Raw genomic sequence first — 24,618 nt, forward strand, 5'->3', positions numbered from 1 at the left:
GATTGGAGAGTTGAGGAGTTCATGATGAAGCAGAACAGTTTAGAGCTATGGATCTGTACTTTGTGATGTGTAATGGGTGGGAGCCTTGGGCTCCTGGCTGCAGGGGAGCCTGGGGAGCTGCGCCAGAGGAGCTGCCTGGCTGTCCCTGCTGTCACCTCTGCTGACCACAGCCAGGGCAGGGCTGCAGGAGCCCTAAAGCTCCGCTTTGGGCTGAGCCTGGCTCTGCCTAGGCCCTGCCTGCTGCTCTGGGCTGGGAGCACAGCCTGCACAGCCCCATGCTGCTGCTCAAATGGGGCTAGATAACCCTTGGTGTTTATTCATGGGTAGTAGAGTCTTCCCTCGTGTGGGTGGTTTGCTGGGGACAAGAAATGTGGGAAGCTTTCCAGAAGCTGTCATGGAGTGGGCTCAGATTTTATGACATTCCTTGTGTTCCCATGCTGTGCTACACACAGAAATTCTCCTGACTCAAGAACATGTGAGTGCTGTGACTTACCACACTTTGGAACTCTCATGTGTTCCAGCATGTTAGAAGTATTGGGAATAGTCAGGTAATCATTGTACTTTGTATTTTAATTTACTTTAAATCAAACTTTTTTCCCAGTGCTTGCAGAAATGTTTTGGTTTTGCGTGAAAAGAAGGATGTTATGGAAGATTTTTTGTTAGTCATATGGACAAGAAGAAATTCTGTTTGTTCACATCCAACCCTGTCTAAATGTGTGTTTTCCATTTCTTTGTGCCAGCTCCTTTCTGGATTTATCCTGAATGAGAAGAGGAATTACTGAATGAATGCCCAGGCAATGAGTGTCCTGTGTTAGATGTGTCCAGAAGTCCTTCAGAAATGGTGAGTGGACCTCCAGCTCATGCTGAGGTTTCAGCTTTATTTCAGTGAGTTCTGAGGTTTCAGCTTTGTTTCAGTGACTTTTAGGGTGAAGCTTTCTGATTTTCAGCTCTCAGTCTGGAGATGTGTGAGTTGAAGTCTTTGCATGTAAGTTGTGGAATTCTGTTTTTTCAGAACTTACCTCTATATTTGAGTGTTGAAGGCCTATTCCAGAGATAAATGCAGCAGTAATTGTGATATTTATAATTTATCTGGGCAGCTGCAGCAGTCAGTGGTCTGTGTGGATGGCTCCAGAATATGGAGGTCTGACAAGTGGTTTTGGGAAGAGAAGGTTTGGTCCCCACTCTTACACTGTCCTGGGAGAGGAGTTTCTGAAAATGTGATATAAATGCAGATCTGTGTTTAAAGATACTGAAATGCCTGTGTGCTAGTGCTGGTTGCTTGCCATGGGATGTTTGGGGTGAGTTTGCTGATGATGTAATCAGTGCAATTTTATTTTGATGTGTTCAAATACAGATGCAATATCATTTGAGAGTACAAGATCTTTCTCTTCATTACCTACTGCTAAGTGTTGCTTTGCTTATGGTAGTCTACTTGTGTGCTCACTTTTGGCCAGAATAACCTGGAGGGGGCTGGGGAAGAAGAAGGTGCTTGTAGACAGATTTGTGGAATCACTGCAGTAAGTTTTAAATGATGTATGAAATGAAAAATTCCTGTCTGATGCACAGGGCGAGCAGAGCCATTGATGTCTGTGAAATCGCTGCTGCAGAGGCTATTTCAGAGACTCACAGGGTGCTTTGGGCTGGGAGGGACCTCAGAAATCAGCTCCTTCCACCCCCTGCCATGGCCTGGAACGCCTTCCCCTACACCAGGTTGTTCAAGTTTTTCTAATAATATTTCAGAAATACCAACTTTTAATTTTTTATAAAACTCTTCTGCTTTTGAAAGGCAGAAGTCTTTCACAGCAACAAAATTCATTAGAAAAATCTTTCAAGATGGTGCATCAATAAATATCCTAAGGCAGTTTTCTGGGTTTGTGTGGGTTTCTGAGCCTGAGCAGCACTACTTTCCAGAATGCCATGTGGGTGTGAGGGGCTGTGAGGATGCTTTGAACTGTCCTAAAGTGAGAATTTTAAAAGTTGAGTGATGAGATTGAAGATCAGGAGTCCAGGGGCTGGTTTGAGAGGCAGAGTGGTTTAGGAGCTGGAGTGGAGTGAGGGTGAGCAGGGCTGCAGGGCTGGGAGGGAGCAGCAGGGGACACACAGCATTCTCCTTTTGCAGTTAGTCACCAAACTGGGCTGCATTTCATCCTGTGGCTCCTGCAGGGAGAAAGGAGCTGCTTTCAGTTCCAGCACACACAGGGATCCAAAGGAGCCCTGCCCTGGCCACTCAAAATCTGCATTTCCTGGCAGTGAGAGTGCTGCACCTGTGCAGTGAGCAGATGTGGTCTGGAGAGTTTCAGGGATGTGTGCACAGGTAACTGCACACACTTCTGCATTGGACTTCTGTGGATGTTCTGGAAGTGCCCTTTCAGCACCCTTTCTGTGCAGTCTTTGCATGTTTAAGTCTCCAAGTCTCTTATCAGAGAATTTTGTTGTGTTTTTAAATTGCTGGTGGTCAGGATTTTTTGCTTTATTATTGAAAACAATACTGGAAGAGAAATAGTTTTTATATTGTGCCATCAGGTTCTTTAGAAAGGAGAACAGAGTGTCTGAAGAAATTGAGAACACTTTAAAAATCCTACTTTGGTTTTTTTGGGGTTTTTTTTGGGCATATTCACGTTGTGTTTCTGCTTTCTAAAAGCACAGACTTCCTTCCAGCTCCTCTGTTGTGCTGTGCTGATGCAAGCAAGCTTTTCAGTGGTTAGAAAGAGAAAAGATAAGAGAACAGCATATAGATGGCTTTTAAAGCCAGCAGCTGGGTTGTTTGTTGTCATGATAGTTTGTATTGCCCTTTTCTTAGTTGCTCAGTATTGTTTCCTTCATTCAATATCTGGGGTTTCTGAATTGCCTGACTGCTCCATGCACTGGAGTTTCCCTGCTGGTGAGCTGTCCTGTCAGAGCAGAAGTGCAGAGGCTGGGCTGGGATGAACAAACCCTGCACTCCCTCGTGCTGCTTGTGCTCTCCCACCAGCCCAGCTCCTCAGGCCCTCCTGGCTCCAGGTGTCCCAAAGCAGAGCCCCAGTCCATGCTTCAGGTGTCCCAGTCTGTGCTCTGGGTGTCCCAGTCCGTGCTTCAGGTGTCCCAGTCTGTGCTCTGGGTGTCCCAGTCTGTGCTCTGGGTGTCCCAGTCTGTGTTCCAGGTGTCCCAGTCCGTGCTCTGGGTGTCCCAGTCCGTGCTTCAGGTGTCCCAGTCCGTGCTCTGGGTGTCCCAGTCCGTGCTCTGGGTGTCCCAGTCCGTGCTCTGGGTGTCCCAGTCAGTGCCCTGGGTGTCCCAGTCCGTGCTCTGGGTGTCCCAGTCTGTGCTCTGGGTGTCCCAGTCCATGCTGTGGGTGTCCCAGTCTGTGCCCTGGGTGTCCCAGTCCGTGCTCCAGGTGTCCCAGTCTGTACCCTGGGTGTCCCAGTCCGTGCTCTGGGTGTCCCAGTCTGTGCTCTGGGTGTCCCAGTCCATGCTCTGGGTGTCCCAGTCTGTGCTCTGGGTGTCCCAGTCTGTGCTCTGGGTGTCCCAGTCTGTGTTCCAGGTGTCCCAGTCTGTGTTCCAGGTGTCCCAGTCCGTGCTCTGGGTGTCCCAGTCCATGCTCTGGGTGTCCTAGTCCGTGCTCTGGGTGTCCCAGTCCATGCTCTGGGTGTCCCAGTCTGTGCTCTGGGTGTCCCAGTCCGTGCTCTGGGTGTCCCAGTCCGTGCTCTGGGTGTCCCAGTCCATGCTCTGGGTGTCCCAGTCTGTGCTCTGGGTGTCCCAGTCTGTGCTCCAGGTATCCCAGTCAGTGGGTCATTTCTCCTGATGATGCTCCTGAATGCATTTGAGATAAATGATTTGGTAATCTGACAAATTAGAAGAATAACATGAAGTGTAAGATTTGGTTTTTTTTCCTAGCTGTGTTAGATCCTCTATGACACTGGTAGGAGGTGAAAGAAGAAAACAGTTCTTGAACTCTTAGCTAAATTGATATACTAACCAGAGTGCCTTTTCCAGAAAAGAAAGAAGAGCCCCATTTTGCCTGGACTCTATCTTTGCTATTTTCCTTTTTCAGAAATAGAAGATTAGGAGGTGTCTGCGCCGATGTGATAAAACCTTCCTGTGCAATTGTATTGTATTTTCGCCTTGAGTTGCTGGCGAAATGAAGTTGTTGGCTTTCAGTGCTGCTTTGTTTTTGACCCCTTTTTGTGAATTCTCTGAGGAAAGAAACATATTCCCATCTTTTATAGTAATCAAATTTATCTGGCATCTCTCAGCCTCTTGCATTACTTATGCTACAGTTGACCAGCCTTGGGAAGGGTTTAGCGGGTTTATTTATTTATTGTTCTAAAGTGAAGGTTTTTGACTTGAGGTCCCCACATAGTCCATGGGGATTTGAATAGAAACAAAAGAAAGTGCTTTCTGCCATTATTTTGATAGTTATTTTCTGTGAAACTGTTTTAAAAATACCCCAGACTACCCAAAACATAAACAAAGCCCCTCATCAGTCCAAAAACCCCAAGAAACACTGAGAGAAGGAAAAACTTGATTATCTTAGTTGTGTTGGAAATTCAACTGCGTCGACTTTCTTTTGTATTTTCTGTTTCTCTAGCTGTTTTTTCATCAATTTATTTCTATGATTGAAAAAACTAAAGGTAGATTATAAGGGAAATCTGGGATATCATCAATTATTTTGATTTCAAATACGATTTATTTGACTAACAGCCTTAAAAGCTGGGACTGATTTAATTTTGGTTTATACTCATGAAATCCACAGAAGGCTGACCTGGCCATTTTCCTTGTCCTCTGCTTTGTAAGTCCCACACAGTATTTCCCCTCTGATTCTTTGCTTTTATGGAATTTTTCTTTGAGGAGCAAACAATGACAGTGGGAAAATGCTCACATTACGCTCAGATGTATATACCCATGCAGAAGGATTTTTTGTTGCAGGAGAAAAATCAAATCCTTGTCACCTAAACTGCTAATTATGTTTGATAAATGTATGGTATATGTTTAATGCAAAGAGAATTTAAGAAATAATACACCTTGTGTAATTACAGCGACCGAGCTACTTCCATCAATCTAATTTTTCTGATTCAGGTTCATTTGCATTGCATTATTTTTATTAAATGAGCTTTCAGTGGAGCCCTGCTCTCTGTCAAGAAAAAAATCAAACACTGCAGTGTTTCAGTGTGCATCATTTGGGTTTGCAGTGATACCAGGGGCCCTGTGCCCAGCAGTGCAGTGCAGCAGTGCAGTGCAGCAGTGCAGTCCAGATGTGCAGCCCAGCAGTGCAGTCCAGCAGTGAGAAACCAGCCTCCCTCATTCTCCCCACCCCATTTCCAAGTTCCCAATTAAAAGAACAATAATGTGGAGCCCCATTTCTAGTGACAGTGCTGTTAGCATTAGTGTATGTAGTTGTAATTGTCACTGAACATGAATACAAATTTAGGTTAGTTTGTATAGGATTTTACAAAAGAATTTTCTTACAGTTACCTGCCATGGATCATTTCCATTTGCTGCTCTAGAACTGACTCACTTTTAGAGACAGGACATTGGTACCACGTTGGTGATTGAATGCCTGAGAGTTGCAGTAAGTTAGAGAGAAAGCAGGGACACCTTTCCCATCCTTCCCCCATCCCAGCCCTGCTCCAGCCCTGTCCAGCCTGGCCTGGGACATTCCCGGGATCCAGGGGCAGCCACAGCTGCTCTGGACAAAGCTCTGGGCAGTTTCTGCCCATGAAGGATTGGTAGATTACTGTGCAAATGGGTTAATTAAATCTTTTATTACACTAAAGAAGTAAGGGAGCAGTTTTAGTTTTATCTTTCCCAACACTGTCAACCAAACTTGTTGTCTCATCAAAACTAAAATCTCTGTGCTTGTTGTCTCTCAAAATCCTGGAGTTTTTCTCTCTGTATCATTGTACCATGATGAAAGAAATTAGCTCTGTGATTACTTTAGGGGCTTTGTTTGCCATTAAATGTATTTAAATCTAATCAGGACAATAGTTGTTTCTATTTTTGTGTGAAACAAAATATACATGTTACTGTCTTGACAAACTCAGACACTGAGGCTCTCTGTTCTGTGCTATTATTTCGTTACATCTTCCAGATTTCTTGGTGTCTTTGGTACTGTTGCAGAACTACCTCCCTGTATAAGAAGGAAAATATTTTGTAACATTAGAAAAACTCTGTAAGGGAGGAAAACACTCAGTAAGCGATTTCAATGATCTCCAGAGAAAGGCCTGGGAAAAATAAATTACTTTCTAAAGTTTGGGATGCACATTTAAAATGTGATCTGGCAATTTTATTGGATTATTTGAATTTTCTTTTTAATTGGTTCAATTTTATTGAACTACTTGAAGTTTTAAGCTATATGGTATTTCTGCTATTTGTGTGTTATTAAGCTTCCAGTTCAATTAGCTTATGGAGCAATTAACAGGGTGTTAGCAGGTGATTGAACAGAGGATTAATCACTGCCATGGTCTGGGGTAGAGCTGGGAGGGTGAAGGCAGCTCTGCTCTGGGTCTGACCTGTTTGTCTCTGCTTATTAAATAACTCCTGTGATTGACTCCTGTGGAAAATAACTCAATACTGCTATTTTGGGGGTTTATTTTAAAGCAGATTGTCTCGTTGGTTTAATTGGACCTGAAAGTGTGTATTTGGCAAAAATTGCAGCCTGTTTCAATCAAATTTTTCAGGCTAATCAACTATAGTTTTTAACCAATCAATCACTAAGGAAATAGTGTTGTTTATAACACTGCATAGGTTATGCTTTAAAAAATATATTAATCAGTAATTCAGAGAAATTAAACTCCTGAATGCCACGAACGTGTATCTCTGTGGATGTAATTGATAATGCCTCCCAAATTAAAAGCCTTTATAACAGTTTCCTTATCTGGCATTGCAGTTTCACTGCTGTTCACCAGCAAACCTGATTTTATAACTAAAAAAATTAACTGCAAATCCCTCTGAACTGTGGTGTTGGCTTTGGTACAGGGCATGAAATAATTTTTCCATCTTAGCCCGTGGTTCTCCGAAGGTCAGCCTTTCAATTGGGCTGTTACTGTCTTGCTGCAGAGTTTCCAAGCTACGTTAATTTTGGGGCTGCCATTGATGGATGGAGCAGTTGGAATTGTGACACGCAGCAGCCTGGCTGCAGTGACCTGCACAGGCACATGTCGGCCTCTTATTTCATGCCCGTTTGTCAGAAAGAAAAAACAGCTTTTTTCCCCTTTTTTTCTCTTTTTTTTCCTTTTTTTTTTTTGAAGCAGTGCTGCTTTTCTACAGGGGGAGAGCTCCTGTGGGTGGGTGTGCTCTCGGTACATGTACATAGAGAGGCATATGAAAAATCACATTTATTTATCATTGCTGGAAAACCTGGTGAAGTCTCTTGAGGATCTGTCAGAGCCCAGTATCAAGGATGTGAATATTCCAGTATTTTCTGTGCTGCAAACCAGTGTGCAAGAATCATCTGGAGAATTTTTTGTTTCATAAAGAGCTTTCATTTTGCCCACAGATAAGCTGAGAAAATGCACATTGTTCTTTTGTGGTACCTGGGAATTTACAGGTTCAAAAGAATTTCCTTTGTGATCTGCTTTTGCAGATTCATGGTACATCAGAAAGATTTTCTGTTCCTTGTCCAAAATTTCTCTGTGAGGATGACACAGACACTTACTGGGTGCACCAGGCTCTCCTTTCCTGTGAGAGCCAAACCCTCACCCAGAAATTAAATCAGGGAGGGAGCTTCTTCATGAAAATATAAAAAATCAATTTAAGGACTGATGCAGACAGAAAAAGCTGAACTTTCCCACTAGGCTGGTACAGAGTCCTGAGGGAGAAGTAATTTATTTGGTTGATATGGGTAGAAAAAAATGGAAATATTTAAATTAAAGAATGAAAAATCACTAGAACTGTCAGGGGTAAATGTGAGCAGATCTCAGTGAAGGCTTTGAGTGCCTGTCCTGCCTTTGGACTCTGCCAGGGACACGGGGGGAGGGAATTCTGAGGTGATTCTGTCACCTCAGTGGAGCAAATACAAGTTTTGCCATTGATTTTGATTGTCTCAGAATTTTACCTGATGACCTTTTCTTTATTTCATCATTCTCCAATTGAGATTGCTTTCTTTTTCTTAGTAAACTTTAAATTCTTAGTTTTGATTTTGAAAATAATTCTTTGTTTCTAAAATTCCCAGAAGACATAGAAAACTCATAGAAAAAAAAAAGAAACATAGCTTACATCTGTTGTGGGCTAGTTGGAATCACCTGAGAATCAGCCCATAAATCATAAAGGTATGAAAGAGATGTGCAAATCTGCAGATAATAGAACAATCATATTGTATAAGTAATGATGGGTCCAGATCCATTTTAGTGATAAACCCAAATAATTTTTAAGGACACCTTTTATCATTAATGTACATTTTAATACTTGATAATCCAAAGTTGTGCCTTCATTTGAAAAAATAAAGAATTTGAAATTGTGAAAATAGGAAAAGAGCAGGAGTCTGATCTGTGTATAATGTAAATAAATAAAAGATGTGTGTTTTTTGCAGCATGTGTCCTTGTCTGCTAAAACAGCATCTCTAGAGATCGTGTGATCCCTGTCACTGAACGCCTGGAATTTCAAGGCTGGATATTTTTAAGGTTTTTTTCCTGTGTAACTGGAACAGCTAGAGTAGAAATGTGGGTTTGGTGCAGAGATTATTGCATGGGTTTCTTTGTTCATGCTTCTGTGGAAGACGATATTAAAAGGGCTGACTCTTCCTAGGTGCCAGCAGTCTTCAATTTCTTGGGTCTTTCAAAGAGAAAGCAGAGAACAGGGAAATGCAGCTGGTGAACAGGGTTAGTGCAGGTGGAGAGCCTCAAAACAAAAAAGAGCAAATTTCTAGGACTGTTGCTAACAGCAGTTGGGCTTCCTGGTAAATGCACAGAATCTCTCTGTGCAAATGATACATAGGTGTTTATTGTAAAATTGGTACTGGAAAATGTAAAGGATTTATTTAAAAATAAAAGTACTGATTTAATTGTTCTGTTCCTGATAAGAGAAACCTTATCCCCATGGCTGTGTACTTTGGGATTCTTCTGAGCTCTCAGGCTGTGAAGTCTGTGCCTGTGCTCCCGAGTAAGGAGGGGCTGTTTTACCTGGGAATTCCATCACTAACATTTCAGTGCTGAAATCCCAGCCTCAGAGGAGCTGCAGTGCAATGGCAGGAGCTGAGCACACGGCTTTCCTCACTGCTGGAAAATTCCTGAGCTGCTGATGTCCCCAGTGTTTTGCCACAGGTGGGAACTCCGGTGTTGCAAATCCCAGGTGTGTTTAAAAATCCTTCTATATGGTATAAAAACCCCCAAAAGTTGTACAGGGGTGTTTGCTGTGGCTGGTGCAGCCAGGGCTGTGTCCTTGGTGCTGGGGACAGCATCAGCTCTGCTTTTCTCCTCTTTGGCCCTTTGCATGTGATGATCCCCAGTGATGCAGCCTGTTGGCAAGGCTTGCCTCAGCGTGCTGCAGATTATCAGCACAAGTTGTCATTTGTGTTTCAGCAGTCCCTGATGGAGAGCAGCAAAGGCCCCTGGCCATGCTGTGCCCGGAGAGCAGCTGGGGACAGGGACCTTGCACTCCCTGTCTGTTGGGTCACTGGTCACTTGGGTGCTGCAGGACTCAGAGGGTTGATGACATCTCTGTCCTCTCCGTGCCTGGAATGACGGAAGGAAATGGGTCTGTTCAGATTCTCTCTTTATGGGGTTATTACTGTAACCAGATGTTGAGGTTTCCAAACACCTCCATGGCTTGTCTTTGCTCTCCAATGTGAGTGTGGAAGCCAAGTACTTCAGACAGCATTTCTTAGTGCAAAGCCAGGCACTGAATAGGGCTGTGCTACCCAAAATGCCAGTTAAAGCTGCCTTGGTAGAAATAAACCTTGCTGGGTGTGTGGGGGAGTTTGCCTTCTGTTAGGGACAAATGTTCCTGTTGTCATCCTGCTCATTCAGAAATCCTGCTGCTGCTCTGACTTGCTTTAGGTCATTGTCCTCAGAGATGTCACTTCCAAAAGTGGTATTCTTACTTCAGGTATTTTCACACCAAAACCAACTCGCTGTGCTGCAGCCCCAGTAGCACCAGGGGGGTTTGGAAAGGGGCACAGAAGGGTTTGATGGCACTGCCTTCCTTGGAGATGAAAAGGAAACAATATTTTCTGTGTTCAGGAGGAGAGTTTGGGATGTTAAGAGATTTGAGTCGCTGGAGTCCCCAGTGCTCAGTGCTCTCAGCATATGTTATGTCAGATGCTCCCACGTATCTGCCTGTTATCTGCTCTCATCCCTGCTGTCCCTGTCTCTCCTCTCCACGTGCAAGGCAGGGAAGGACATTTTTCCTATATCTGCTTGTGAATTTTTTCAGCAATGGTGACACCTCGATGGTGTAACCAGTGGCTACCTGTTCTCTGAACATAACATGCTGTATTTCTTTCCACAGTCAATCTTTAGAGGAGCCCATTGCTCTGATAAATAAAGAATAAAATGCAATATCAAGGACTACATAGCAAGGTGGGCTGATGATTTTTTGTTAAATTTTCTAGATATAAACCTTCCTGATAAACTTCTCATTTGGCTGATGTAGTGGAGCCAGATCAGAGCCTCACTGATGAGCTTTTATTGCCATCAGATTCTGCCACTGTCCCTGTCCATTTTATTGGACACAAACTACAGACTATTCCATGTTCACATGATTCAGGACATGAAACATTCCCAGCCTTTGAAAGAGACAACATTTAAGCAATAGGATCCAGAGAATCAACTTAATAACAAAGATGAGCTCTGAAAAATACCAGGCAGTGTTTGGAGAGAAATTGGCTCCTGGATCTGAGACAGGTAGAATGGGGAGGAATAATTAATTATTCAGGTGCCATCCATTACTAAAAGTATCCTTTCACCAAGACCCGAGAATTGTCTTCCAGTGGAAATTGTACAATTACCTATGGAGTAAATGGTCTGGTGTACATTCATATGTCAAAATGTGCTTGGAGATGTATGTCAGCACTTTTGTGCAGGAGAGGGAAATAAATCAGAGCCATGCCTGAACTATCTCCCTGTGCTGGTGCTTTGCTGTCCTGTTTAACTGCTGCAGCTACTGGGAAGGGCATGAAAAGCTGTTAAAGGCTTCCTTGTTTTGTCAGGGTTTATTTCTCCTCTTTCCTACTTTTCTTATTGCACTTTGTAAATGAAGTGATCAAGTGCAAAATTTCCCTTTAAAATGTCTTACACCTTTTTCAGGACCAGTTTGTGTAACTCTCTAGTTGGCAGATGAGCATCCTTGGTTCAGAGCAGGGTGCTGCAGCAGTGGCTGAGTGGCAGCTGCTCAGAGCTGTGACAGAGCTGCTGTGGCTGTTCTGCTGGGAGCCTGCAGCCCCCAGGCAGGGCTGAGCTGGGCACCAGGAGTGGCTCCAGCCCCCAGGCAGGGCTGAGCTGGGCACCAGGAGCTGCTCCAGCCCCCAGGCAGGGCTGAGCTGGGCACCAGGAGCTGCTCCAGCCCCCAGACCTGGGCTGAGCTGGGCACCAGGGGCTGAGCTGGGCACCAGGAGCTGCTCCAGCCCCCAGGCAGGGCTGAGCTGGGCACCAGGAGCTGCTCCAGCCCCCAGACCTGGGCTGAGCTGGGCATCAGGAGCTGTTCCAGCTCCCACACAGCAGGCACCAAGCACTCAGCAGCGCTGATGGAGTGAGGATCTACTGGGTCATGGCAGGACTCTGGGCTTCCCAAGGCTCTACCTGTGATGTTTTCACAGTATTTAGCTTCTGTATGGTTTAAAATTGGATGTGGGGTGCTGCACATGCTGCTGGCTGAAGCAGGGCTGGCTGCAGGCTGAGCACTCAGGTTCCAGGCACTGCCCATGGCAGCTCTGGGTGTCCCTGAATGTGTGACCAGCTCTCAGCTTCTCCCAGTGCTGCCTGCTGCTGCTGGCACCACCTGAGCTCACCCAGCAGAGCTCCAGAAAACTGCTGTCCCTTCACTGGGGGTGTTGGCTCAGGGGTTGCTTTTTCTTCTGGAGAAAATGACTTTGACTATCTAGCTCTTGTTGCTCAAAGAAATAATATTATTTCTTTTTTCTTACCTCCCTTTGCCTCTCTCTGACAGATTTAAATAACAGCAAGGCTCCTATTTAAGATGATAACATCCAGGAAATTAAAAGTTAAGCCATTCCCTGTCCCTAGCTCGGTGTCTCTGCTTTCCCCCTCTCAGCAGTGGTGTAAATGAAGGATGAGGCTCAGCCTGGACTTCCAATTTCCTGGCTGGTGTCTCTGTGTATCAAAGGCTGCTGTTGTACAATCTTCATCTCTGGGAAGGATTCATACACAAAATATTATGGAAAACTAGAGAGCAGTCACAGGAGAAATTAAACACTCTACAAGGTTCATTTTAACCTAAATTACCTCAATGTTTTGTTGAGTAAGCAACAAAATTTAGAAACTAAAGTGTTACGAGTAAAATGCTCATCACCAGGGCATTACTCAGAGTTTATGATCCCTTGTATCTCGATAGCTTTGCCTTGGAGCAGTGAGGAGCTGTGTCATGATGTGTGCCCCTCCCAGCTCTGACTTACTCTGGGTCTGGGGTGCTCACCTGGCCCTGACAGTGCAGGGGACAGAGCAGGGATTGCAGGTGTGGGAGGGGTGTGGGTGCCAGGGATGTGCTCCAGGAGTTACTGCAGGAGAGGAATAGCAGGGAAAATTAGCGGTGAAAGATACAAATACTAATTAATTAATTTAGACTAAATAATCTGTTGCTGCAAAAATGTAATTAAATACTTTATGAACTCTTACAAAACACTTCAGTTTCTGGTTAGATAAGGGTTGTTGGCAGGGCCCGTTCACACCTGAGCTGCCCCTCACTGCCCATCCCAGTTCACAAATCTCTCCTCTCCTGCTGCTCCTCCAGTTCTCCCAGTCTGGAGAAGCAAAAACAACACCTTTTTTATTGTTTTAAATTCATCATATGACATGCATCTTTTGGTATGAAATGATAGATGAGCTCTCTTTTTTGTATCAATATTTTTTTTTCTGGTTTTAACTTTACCAAGTATCTTCCCAGTCTGTTCCTTGGTCAGGCTCCTGGCAGGTGCATCTTTCTTTATTGCTGTGAAAAATGGGGTGCCTTTATTCTTATTAAACTCAAAATATCTGAAATGAATTTCAGATTTATACAGGGAAGTCTCACTATTTGCAGAATGAATCATAAATGCCAGTAATGCAATTTTAAAGAGACGTTTTCTCACAGAAGAAGAATCCTTGAGTGTGGATGTCTGGTGTCCCTGCTCTCACCAAAGCAGCTGGGAATCTTCTCTGTGTTGTTTGTTGTTTTAATACTCCAAAGCTAAACAGCAATGGAGAGGAGAAAAAAGATGTTTTTTAATGCCTGTTCAGAAATTTGTGGTTGTTTTGTGTTTGAGAGGTGCTCCTGTGCTCAGAGCAGCACACACAGCCCAGGCAGTGCCAGGGAATGGAGATGGAAGCTCTGGTGATGTCCCAGCCCTGATGTGGGCACAGCCCTGCTCCTCCTGCCAGGGGGATTTACTGAGCACAGCTCAGTACTGAGAGATCTTCTGGGACCTTCCTTGTGCTCTTTGCAGTGTTGAGATAAAGCTGCTGATTGTGGGCTTGGAGGGAATCGGGGCGTGGGGCGTGATTGTTTGTTTTTTTAATCACTTTCTGGGACTATAAATCTGTTCTTTCCAATTATATGCATAGATGTTACTCCAGAATTGGATCCCTTTTTGGTCATTTTACAGTAAAACTGGGAAAAAACCACTCTAAGCAATTCACAGCCTAAATCTTCCCTTGCTACAAACACCAAGCCATGTCCCACCTTATCTTTTCCATATCTCTTTTCTGCATTTGCCAATATTAAGGATCAGCTATTTGTCTGTTTAGTTAGGAAAAGTTTCAAATCAGTCTCTGTTTCAGAAGACAAATAAGATCCAAACATTACCAAGTAGCTGGAAATGTAATAGTTGTTACTTTGTTTTCTACCAAACTCTGAAGCTCAGAAGTTAAACATTCATTTGTATTCTCACTTCCATTAGAATGATTTGTAACTTCAGATATTAATTTTCTATGCAGCCCAACTGCAAGATTCAAACCAAGGAAATAATTAACAGAAAAAAACCAGACAAACCTGCACAAAATCCAAAGGTTTGTGAAGCTCCAACTAAGAAAATCCATGAACTGAGCAAACCCCAAACATGGACATTTGTTGATAGTGTGTTATAGGAGCAGCTGGTTTGTACCCTGAGAGGGGCAGGTCCTGCCTGGCTCAGCAGATCTTTGCATTGAGTGTGGGTCATGCCAACCTTGTGGAAATAATAAAATGCTGAGTCTGTTTCAGAGGATGTTGTTGTTTTTAATTACTCACAACTTAATCATCTTAATTTTACAGAACATGATGGAGTTTTGGTTTTCAAGCCAATTCATGTGTCCTTTCCTGGGTTCCTTTTCCTCCTCTGTCACTATCTGAGCTTGTGGCAGATGCATTTTTCCTTTCTTATTTTCTTTATTTTCCTTCCCTATTTTCTTAGCGCCCTAGCAAAAAAAAAAAAAAAATAAGCAAGCCTTTCCCATATTAAACCTGCACAGTGAAATTTCAATTTAACCACAAGTGGCTCTATCTGGAGCAGCAAAGTAATAGTGGGACTTTTTTCTGTTTTTTCATTCTCTGGATTTCACCAATGTGAGTCAGGTATTGTTTAACATTTATAGAAACCACATGATAATTGATAAGGGCTGTTCAGCAGCATCCAGCACCATCCTGCAGGTACAAAGTGAACACTCACAGGAATTGGGCTAAAAATCTGCTTTAACACTTAGAGAGAAAGAAACTTTGTGCTTGATTTGGTCCTGGCGGTGTGGGTGCAGCTGAGCACGACTGGAGCTGTGCCCTCCTTGCAGAGGCAGCTCAGGGGTCTCTTCCCCGGGCTGGGTGCAGGGGTGTGAGGGTGGCAGTGCCAGGCTGGGGTGCCAGGCTGGGGTGCCAGGCTGGGGCTGGCCACTGCTGCTTGGAGCCCCAGAGGAAGGAGCTCAGCACCCTCTGCCTCCAGGGGCTCGTGTGGGGATGCTCTGGGCACACACGGGTTGGGGATGTTTGGGAGCTGATATTTTCCCCTCCCCTTTATCATTTCAGGAGAGTGATTCTCATCATAAACCAACATGTCAGCCAAAGCATCTACATTTAAAAAAAATATTATTTCACAGTTTTCCACAGGCACATTTGATGTAAACCCTGGAGGTGTATTCCCCGAGTACCTATTACCTCCATTTTAGGGAAATTACATTAAATTATTAGTGACAAATTTACTTGTCTGCCAATGTGTTTTTCTTGAATTTTACTACAACATCAATACTTGGCTGTTTTATATGGGCCCTCATTTACCTGTCTTTGAAGGCAGTCACCCCTCTGGGAGCTTTGCCTGTCACTAACATGCACTAGGAAGAGTCTTTAAGTTTAACATTTGCTGTTTTGGATCAGAGGAAAAAAATATGTTGCAATTTTAAAATATAATCTGTTTCTCCAATCTTTTAGTGTGTGCTGGGTCTTTTATTAGAGACCAAAGCCAGTTAGGAGGGCAGGGGGGATTCTGGTTTGTCACTGTGAAGGTGTTCACCAGGAGGCACTGGAAGTTCCCTGCTCTGGTACACCTTGGGCTGGGGAAATGACCAGAATTTGCTTGTGTTTGTGTCTGGTGAAGAATCCAGTCTGATGCCAAAATAAAAGCAGATGGGGGAAAAAAAGTCAGACTGGGATCTAAATTCAATGAAATTCAAATCTCTTCCAATTGCATAAGAAAATACAGCCATGAGGCAGGAAAATAAGTCAGGCTTTTTTGAGCAGTCTCAGTGTGCTGGGAGTGAGGGTCACTTGCAGCCTTTTAAAAAAATCTGTAAAGCCTTTGTCTTCAACTGCAATTAGTGTTAATTCCAAAGAAATGCATGTTTCTGGATTTACTATGCTGCAGTAATGTTTGTGTAAGCACACGAAAAATATTCTGCTTTTTGAGACAGAAGCTTTTGCAACCAGAGTTCACAAAATCCTGGAATGGTTTGGGTGGGAAAATCAGCTTTTAAGTGGGACTTTAGTCACCCCAGAATAACTTGTGCTGTGAAAGGGAGAGAGGGGATCTCTGAGTACAAGTCTGTGGGAGGAAGATGATGGTAGTGCCAGAAGAATTCATTTCCACCAGTGAACACAACAGCAGTGAGAAACGTACTAAGAGCAGTTATATTAATTCTTAATCTTTTTCATTCTGTTTATAAACTGCTGATAAATTCAATTTTTCTTTCACATCCTCCCTCACTCTTAAATGTTATTTCAGAGACTTTGCTTTTCCTCTTTGGCACTGGGACTGCCACAGATCCATGAGAATTCCGAGGGATAAGTGTTACTTTCCCTTGTATTACATCCAAATCTTGAACAAGCAGCAAAATGGAGCAAATACTTAAGATGTACCTCATAATTCATTTCAATTTATTCCCTCACCGAATCAAAATGATTATATAAATCAATGCAATTTTAAACTGATTAACCTCAAACCCTCTTAATAAGAAAGTAGGGGCCACAGAGTTCAGGGGATGTAAAATGCCTTTATGTTGGTTTGCTGATCTTTTATCCTAGGACTGAAAATAGAAGATGCCTAATATTACCATCAAATATAATTTGATGAGGAAGTTATATTCGTCAAGGACTTTGTCCTCCTGTTTTAGGTGTTGCTGTGCCAAAATCCAATGTCAGTGCAATGTGTTTCAGCCTAGAGGGAAGGTGAGGAAGCAGAGGGGACCTTGCTGCCTCCTCGGGGTTTTTCACTATGCAATGAATTTTAGAAGAGCTTTGCACTTTTTTTGAGACCCTGGTAGAAATTTTGGAATGATTGTGTACAATTGTTTCGGACAAGTTCCTCACTGCTCTGTGAGACTGACTGGGAAAAGCCTGGCTCCTTTTCCTCGTGATTTCTGTGCTTCTCCCCAGCGTGTGACCATGCAGGACATGGTTAATGCTGCACACAGTGCTGGGCTGAGGGTTGGACTTGAGCATCTCCAGGGATTCCCATCCCCAAGGATTCTGTGTTCTGTCAGAACTCACAGTCCAAGCTCTAAGGGCCAGTCTAAAGGCCAGTGCCAGAGCTGGCCTTGGCTTCTGCAAAAGCTGCCAGGAGAGGAAAGGTGGGAGCTGCTGAGCAGCACCTGGGACAGGAGGGACCAGGGCATGGACATGGCCAGTTCAGGCTTCCACTGAAACCTGGCTGGACTTCAGATCAGTATTTTGTTTATGTTCTCTTCATGTTTTGGACAGCCTGTTGTTCCAGGGGGTCAGCTTGTGGTGAGCAGGATGAGGCCAGTGGTGGAATGTGGCTGGATGTCCCTGTTTGGGATGGGGGAGGTGATCCCTGGGGTAATTCCCTTTTGGGAAAGAGGAGATGATGCTTGGGGCAATCACACAGTGCAGTGCTGCTGCTGCCAGTGACTAATTGAATTGGGATCAAGCTTAGCCAGGGTGGAGCAGTGGCTCAGTAAGTGAAACACTTCTCAAAGTACAAGTGAGGCAGTTCTGAATGGAGCAGTCACCTTGGGTGACGTCTGCAGATCCTGCTGGGAATTGTTCCTGTTTCCATTCAGAACCTGGCTCCCCTTGGCAGGACAGGTCACTTCTGAAAGCTTCAGCCAGCTGTGCTTGTACAGAAGATGTGACCTCATGCTGTCTGCCAAATACTGTAAAGAAATATATTTAAATAATTGTACAGTAAATGGTTTCCTTTTTTTGGCATATAATTGTAAATTCAGATTGAAGTCTATTAAAATATGTTTTTCTTCATGTTCCCTCCATCTTAAATGTATGAGGAAACCTGGGTGGGAGCTGCTTTTCCTGAAATACTTCCACTAAGCGATTTGCTTGGAGGAATATCTGATGTATCACTGAAGAGTCCTGTTAATATGTTAAGGATTATTTTTATCTCAGGTTGGAGAACAAACAGCATAATTAGGTCTGTTTGTTCTAAACCTTAGTGCTTACTTGTTCTAAACTTTACCTATGTTTCTGTCTTGGTGTTTGGTGGGGTTTTTTTGTGTGTTTTTGTTTTTTTTTTCTTTGATTATGGCTTGAAATACAAAATATTTCCGATTCTCAGTGCCATGTTGTGTCCCTCTGTGTCCCTGTTTCAGGTATTGTCTCTGTCTCTCTCTGTAGCAAACACGTGTGTGTTTATCCCTTGCTTTAGCTCAAGATGGAGGGTTGTGAGGAATGGAGTTGATGCAGAAAATGTCGGGATCCTTGGGCTCGTGGAGCCGTCTCGTGCTCGGTGCACTCGGGCTCTGAGCATCCCTGAGAGGGACGTGACAGCAGCCCTGACCTTTCCCTCCAAGTCACGGGGGCAGGGGCACAATCAGCACCATCCAACCACATTTCGGCTTGTTTGCACTGGTAACTTCCATATTCAGAGACCCTAATGTGTTCTGGAAATATAAAATCCTGTCTAGCAAATATGGTCACATGTTCATTTAAATGAGATTTTAAAATTTCACCTCTCTGCACATAACAAAATGCCTTTGAGATATTTTACTGACTTGGATAGTGCTCCTAAAAGGTCAATACAAATATTTAGCTTCTACTTTTACTTGTGCTGTTTCACGGATTGGACCTGTTTTTAATTTAGTCATCTCACTGAATATTTTAAGGACTCTTTAGATGGCTTGTGGGAAGGCAGGAACAATAGGTCCTACATGCAGGAAGGTGTTGGTTATAAAAGGGCTTAAATTGGCTTTAGTGTAACTGGAAACCAAACAAACGGTGCTGGAAGCTGCAGGAGGAGCTGGGGCAGGATTTTCTGTGGTCCCCAATTAGTGCCATTACCAAGTGTGATGTGCCCAGCTGTGATTGATCCAGGGCTGAGCCAATCACTCCGGGCTCTGCCAGCTCTCATTAGCCTGGCATCAATTACAGAGCTGCAGAGCAATTGGAATGAAAAGTAAAAACACATTGTTACCACAAATTTCATCAAGTGAATATGCTGTATAAGGAAATAGATCAGCTATGACCTCTTTGACATTTTCAAAATGTTTAAAAGCTGAAGTTAATTCTTTGTGATGTCCTTTCATCTTGAGTTGACAACAGAGAGACCTGGAGTGGTGACAGCCCTTGTCAAGTGGCTCTGCCTTATCAAAAACAATACCCTCCAGATCTTTCAAGCCAAATATTCTAATCTAAGATAATTGCAGTTACAATTTCAGGAGCTTTTCTGCCTTTCCCTGAACCATATTTTTGTGTGAAGTACCAAACCTTTTCTTTCCCTCAGTGCTTTTTTCCCTGTGAAAGGTGCGATGGTCGCTGAGGGTGGCCGAGGTGGGCATGAAGGATGCTCAGGCTGGGCCTGGCCATCCCTGTGCCATCGCTGTGCCATCCCTGTGTGTCCCTGTGCCATCCCCAGCTCTGGGGCAGTGCTGTGGGTACAGGCACTTGGCTGTTCCTGTGCTCTGGGTTCCTCTCCCCTCTATCCTCCCTTTCCAGGTGGGACCAGCACCAGTTCCTGTTTGTGCAGGTCTGTACAGGTTTGTACACGTTTGTACAGGTTTGTTCAGGTTGTATAGTTTGTACAGTTTGTACAGGTTTGTTCAGGTGTGTACAGGTTTGTTCAGGTGTGTACAGGTCTGTACAGGTGTGTACAGGTTTATTCAGGTTTGTTCAGGTGTGTACAGGTCTGTAAAGGTTTGTACAGGTCTGTACAGGTTTATTCAGGTCTGTACAGGTTTGTTCAGGTCTGTACAGGTATTGTGGAGGTTTGTTCAGGTCTGTACACTTTTGTGCAGGTTTGTTCAGGTGTGTACAGGTCTGTACAGGTTTGTTCAGGTGTGTACAGGTCTGTACAGGTTTGTACAGGTCCGTACAGGTTTATTCAGGTGTGTACAGGTCTGTACAGGTTTATTCAGGTCTGTACAGGTTTGTAGAGGTTTGTTCAGGTCTGTACACGTTTGTGCAGGTTTGTCCAGGTGTGTACAGGTCTGTACAGGTGGGAGCAGCTGAGCCAGCTCCTGTCCTGCTCCTGCTGCCACTGACCTGTGCTGGCAGCCACTGCCCCCAGTCCCCTCCTGGCAGCTGGAGCTGCATCCCTGAGCCAGCTCTAACCCACAAAGCTCATTTCAACAGCATCAAGGAAAAACATCTGAGCCAGATTTCGTTTCCCTATCATGGTAGATTTTTCCCAGTAATTTTCTCTGCGTATCTTTCAAATCAAAATTTGGAGCAGATCAAAGGCGAGGCGGCAGCAGAAGTGTGTGCTGTGAGATGGTTGTGGAGCACATCTAACATTGGACAGATCTGAAGGGAGGGAGACTCAGACCTGAGCTGTTAATTACCTGGCTCACTCAGGACGATGTCTTTTCTTGGCTGACACTTTCCTCAGATGAATTTTTTCTCCCTTTGGTGATCACTGCAGTCTCTCAGGTGTGCATTTACATGCCATGTCAGTAACCCCTCGCATGCATTTTTGCTGTGTCAGTAAACATTTCTGAAAAGAAGATTTTCAAGTGTGAATTATTTATACTATATTATAAGCAAGTAGAATGTTGAAATTCAGTGTAAGATTTTTTTGGGTGTGATTTCTCTGTGTCTCCTACCCTAACCCAGCTTGTGTTGGAAGGAGCACTTTCTTCTCTTTGACACATTACTAAAGGTATTATGCACACCTAAGATGCTGTTCATTATAATCTGTTGAAAGTGGAGAGAGCTGAATTTCATTGTGTAACTTGATCTAAGGGAAGACTCTAATGGCAAACAGTCAGCTGAAGGTTGCAAAGGCTGATTTTATTAGGATTATGAAAATTATTCCTACTTTTGGACAGTTTTGGTTTTTAGGTCAATTGTGTAATTCCTATGGGCCACCTCATCTTCCCTGTGTTTCCCTTCTCACCTGTAAGCTACCTGAATGTGACAGGGTTGTAGTTGTTTGCTTGGGGCATATGGAAATTCAGGTTATATCAGTTTTCACAAGCCTTTTTGAAGATAGGAATTAAGACTATATTTAGAAATGTGTCAGCACTGTTTACATTTAGTAAAATATAAACATGTTACTGGGGTTTTGCATGGTTTTATACCTCCTTTAATCACTGAGTGTGCAGAGCTACACTCTGTGCATACAATACACACACAGAGAAATGCTCAGTGTGAAGTGCTGTGTCCAGAAACTCCAAAAAGGGACTTACATTTCACACTGGGAGCTGCTTTGGTTTACTTTCCCCTTCAAGCTGTAGAAATCCTCAATTATTTACACTTGCTGTTCAGGCTGTAATATAAGTAAGTGTAGTCTAATGTTTCTTATTTGATATCAGCAATCCAAGGTGCGAGCTTGGACTGGGGAGGAATTTCCTGTGCAACAAAACCTTGGGAGCTTTTGCCATGGCTCAAAACCTCTTCACTCTAAGCATTGAAACTCTGTGATTTCCTGTGTCCCCCTCCCAGCCACAGCATTCTTTAGCAATTCATTGGATGGTGGACGAGCTTCTCCTCAAACCCAGAGCTGTTCAGGGCTGTTAAGAGTTCTAACCCAGGTGCATCCACCAGGCTGTGGTTTTACCTGGAGAATTCTTTAATAAACTATTTCTGTAACACAGGGCTGCTTAGTCCATTGCCCAAGAAGTTTGGGGCTGCAGAGTTGTGGGAACTGTGATGTAGTATCCACACATTTATTCTCTTATGAGGGATTCTGGCTGGAGGCAGAAGAGACCAAGAGTTTGTTGGGGTTTTTGTAATGAATTAAGAGGAAAATGTTACTGAGAGTTTTATTTTGGGGAAATGTTTGCATTTTCAGTGCAGGGAAGAGCAATACATACATGTATGTAAGGCTTCTTCAGTAACTGGGCTTCATGCACAATGGACAAGTCCTTGGGGTTGGAAAAGATCTTTGAGATCATCCAGTGCTACTGTCAACCCAGGGCCACCAAAACCACCCTAAACCTTGTCCCCAGGTGTCATATATACATATTCATATACATGTACATCCACATATACATATAGTCCTTAAGTAATGGAATTGTTTTGATGAATGAATGATTTCCCACGTGAGGCTGAATGTTTATTCCTACCCTTAAAATCAGATGTCATATCAAACCCACTAGGTTATTGCAATATATTTAATTACTAACTGCAATCAGAATGCTGCCCAGCTCTGCAGGGTTAGCTCACACCAGCTCACAAAGGAAAGCTCTCTTCTCTTCTCCAGCAGATTCCAGCTCTCATGATTGGTGTGGAAAGGAGCTTAATTTACCTGGAGTAGCACAAGCCCTTTGGAAAGAGGTGCCCCATTCCACAGAAGTGTCATTCTCTGCATACTCTAAATACTGTACATATTTACCAAATTTAAATACATATTTACATATGTCAGAATGACCCAATTGAAGGCAATGACTCCCTTGATACCTTTTAGAGTCTATTAGGTAAATAAGCGGCTGCTCCTGGCACAGCAGGCAGGGATGCAGCTGGGATCAGGGCTGGGGGCTGGCAGCTTCCTGGGGAAAATGCAGCTTGTTGTGCATTCTGGAGCCTGGCAGCAGGGTGAGCAGTGGGGCAGAGAGCACTGCTAGTGCTGGCAGCCCCACATGGCACTGAGAGCTGGGTGGCCAAAGCCACCTCAGCGCTGCCTCTGCCCTCCCTTTGTACAAACAGAGAGATGCAAAAGGGGAAACGGTTCCTCTTCAGCTCAGGAACCTTTGGGCTGCAGGGTGCCAGCAGGGCCAGGGGACTCCTCCCTGCAGCTGCCTCTCTGGAGGTTCTGGAGAAACTTCCCCTGCCTGTGGCTGCCCCATTGCCCAGGCTGGGGCTGGGCCAGGCTCGTGTGTGGCAGAGGTGGGACACGGGCACAGCAGGGTCAGATTGTTCTGGTGCCATATCAGCCATCCTGTTCTTTGGGACAAACTGTGGGAAAGACAAAATGGGGAGGGTTTCATAGTAGGAGCACACTTGGCATTGAAGTATGATGTAAAAGCCTTTCCTCCTGGGAATATCCATTACCAGTCGAGGCTTCAGACTTCCTTAATTTCTGTTCCTTACTACATTGAAATATCTGTAGCAAAAGTGCTAGAACTTCTGTGTGAGAGGTGATATTTCTATTAATATCCAGGGCACTTAGTACATTGATCTGTGATTCATTGTTAAAATTTTTTCTTTCTGTTATATTTTAAAATGTAAAAATAGACTGATCCCATTGCACTTCCTCAGGGAGCATTCAGGCTGGTTTGCAGAATCACTGAAGGAATGATAGCAAGGGGATGAAAGAACTTTGGATGTCTCTTAGAATAAATCCCAAATGTGCATATTTACAAACAGTTATGGATTAGATGCTGAATTAATATCCAGGGTGAAACTGAAACAGTGACACTTTCAAAAGGAGCTGTAATTTGCACATGAAAATTTACTGCTATCACAGTGTTGTATGCCTGGCTGGGTGGAAGCCCATGGGATGTAAATGAGGGTCCCATACTTGCCCTGAGTTTGGAGTTTGGAGTTGCACCAAAAGCTCTGCCCTGAGTGGGGGCTGCTGAGGGACCGCAGCCCATGAGAGCAGTGCCTGGGACCTGGAGCCATCCACAGGGCACTTGTTCTTGCTTCAGAAACAGAAGGGAGCTGTTCCCATCGCAGAGCTTCCCCATCTGCAGTAACTGGAGGGTGGAGGGAAGCTGGGCACAGCAGTTTTGTGGCAGGAATTCTCTTGCACAGAATCTCAGCAGCTCCAGCAGTGCCCATACTGCCCCAGTGCCTCATCTGGAGCAGCTGCCTCTGCTGCTTCCCCTTTTGTGTGCCAGAACTACTCATCTGAAAGGGTCCACCCAGCGCCAAAATTACATTTGTGGTTGTGATTTTAAAGCTGGAATTGTTTTAGGATCCCCCCACACTTCAGGACTGTACCAGCACTTGGAGTCAGAATGGGAAACTGTCCCAAAATTGACCAAAGCAGCTTCTTTGCTGGAGGGTTGTGAAGTGCAGAACACAAGGAAATCCCAGGGGCCTGGGGGAGCAGACAGCATTGCACGTGCTGGTCTGTGGTGCTGAGTAGGGGTGGTAATGTAGGTTAAAGAGGAGATGCTTCAGGCCAGGTTTTCACACCTGCCATTTCATGGGTGAGGCATTCCTCTGAAACGGGGACCTGCTCCTGAAGCCCCAGGTTGTTTCAGGGCTGTCCCATGCACGTGGTGGTAAGATTGGGAAAAGACTCGTGATGATTCCTTGAAATGTATTAATGTATTTTTTCAGGCACCATTACCTGGACCCTTTCTTCACTGTCAATATTTCTGCTGCTTCTGCCTTACAGCCTGGGCCAGGGAATCCTCCTAAAACCTGCTCTGGTGCCACCTTGCTCTGACTGTTGTTGCACTGAAAGGTCATCAGCACATGCTCTACAAAATGGCTTTTAAAAAATTCCTATGGGCATATAATTCATTTTCAAGTTATCTCAGAGTACAGGCAACATAAAAATTAAGAATTCTTAAATGGTCGCTCTTGAATTTTTTCAAAACTTTATTGTGGAAGGAAGAGCATGTATTCGTTGCATCACTGTTAATCTAGAGTGTGTGCAGAGCAGCACAGAATCACAGCCTGGCTTGGGTTGGAAGGGACCTTAAAGCTCATCCCAGGTTGCCCTGAGCCCCATCC

The 24,618-nt window shown here is 44.2% G+C and overlaps 1 protein-coding gene across 2 annotated transcripts in view; it reads left to right on the forward strand.

The window, feature by feature from the left end:
- ZFHX3 (zinc finger homeobox 3) overlaps positions 1–24,618 on the forward strand; it is a 380,864-nt gene that overhangs the window by 72,501 nt on the left and 283,745 nt on the right. For both annotated transcript variants that reach the window (XM_033069696.2, XM_033069700.2), the window contains exon 2: positions 741–841. The gene's annotated coding sequence lies outside the window, so the exon portion shown is untranslated. The remainder of the gene's footprint in view (positions 1–740; positions 842–24,618) is intronic.

The sequence above is a fragment of the Catharus ustulatus genome, chromosome 11, assembly GCF_009819885.2.
Source record: "Catharus ustulatus isolate bCatUst1 chromosome 11, bCatUst1.pri.v2, whole genome shotgun sequence".
NCBI lineage: Eukaryota > Metazoa > Chordata > Aves > Passeriformes > Turdidae > Catharus > Catharus ustulatus.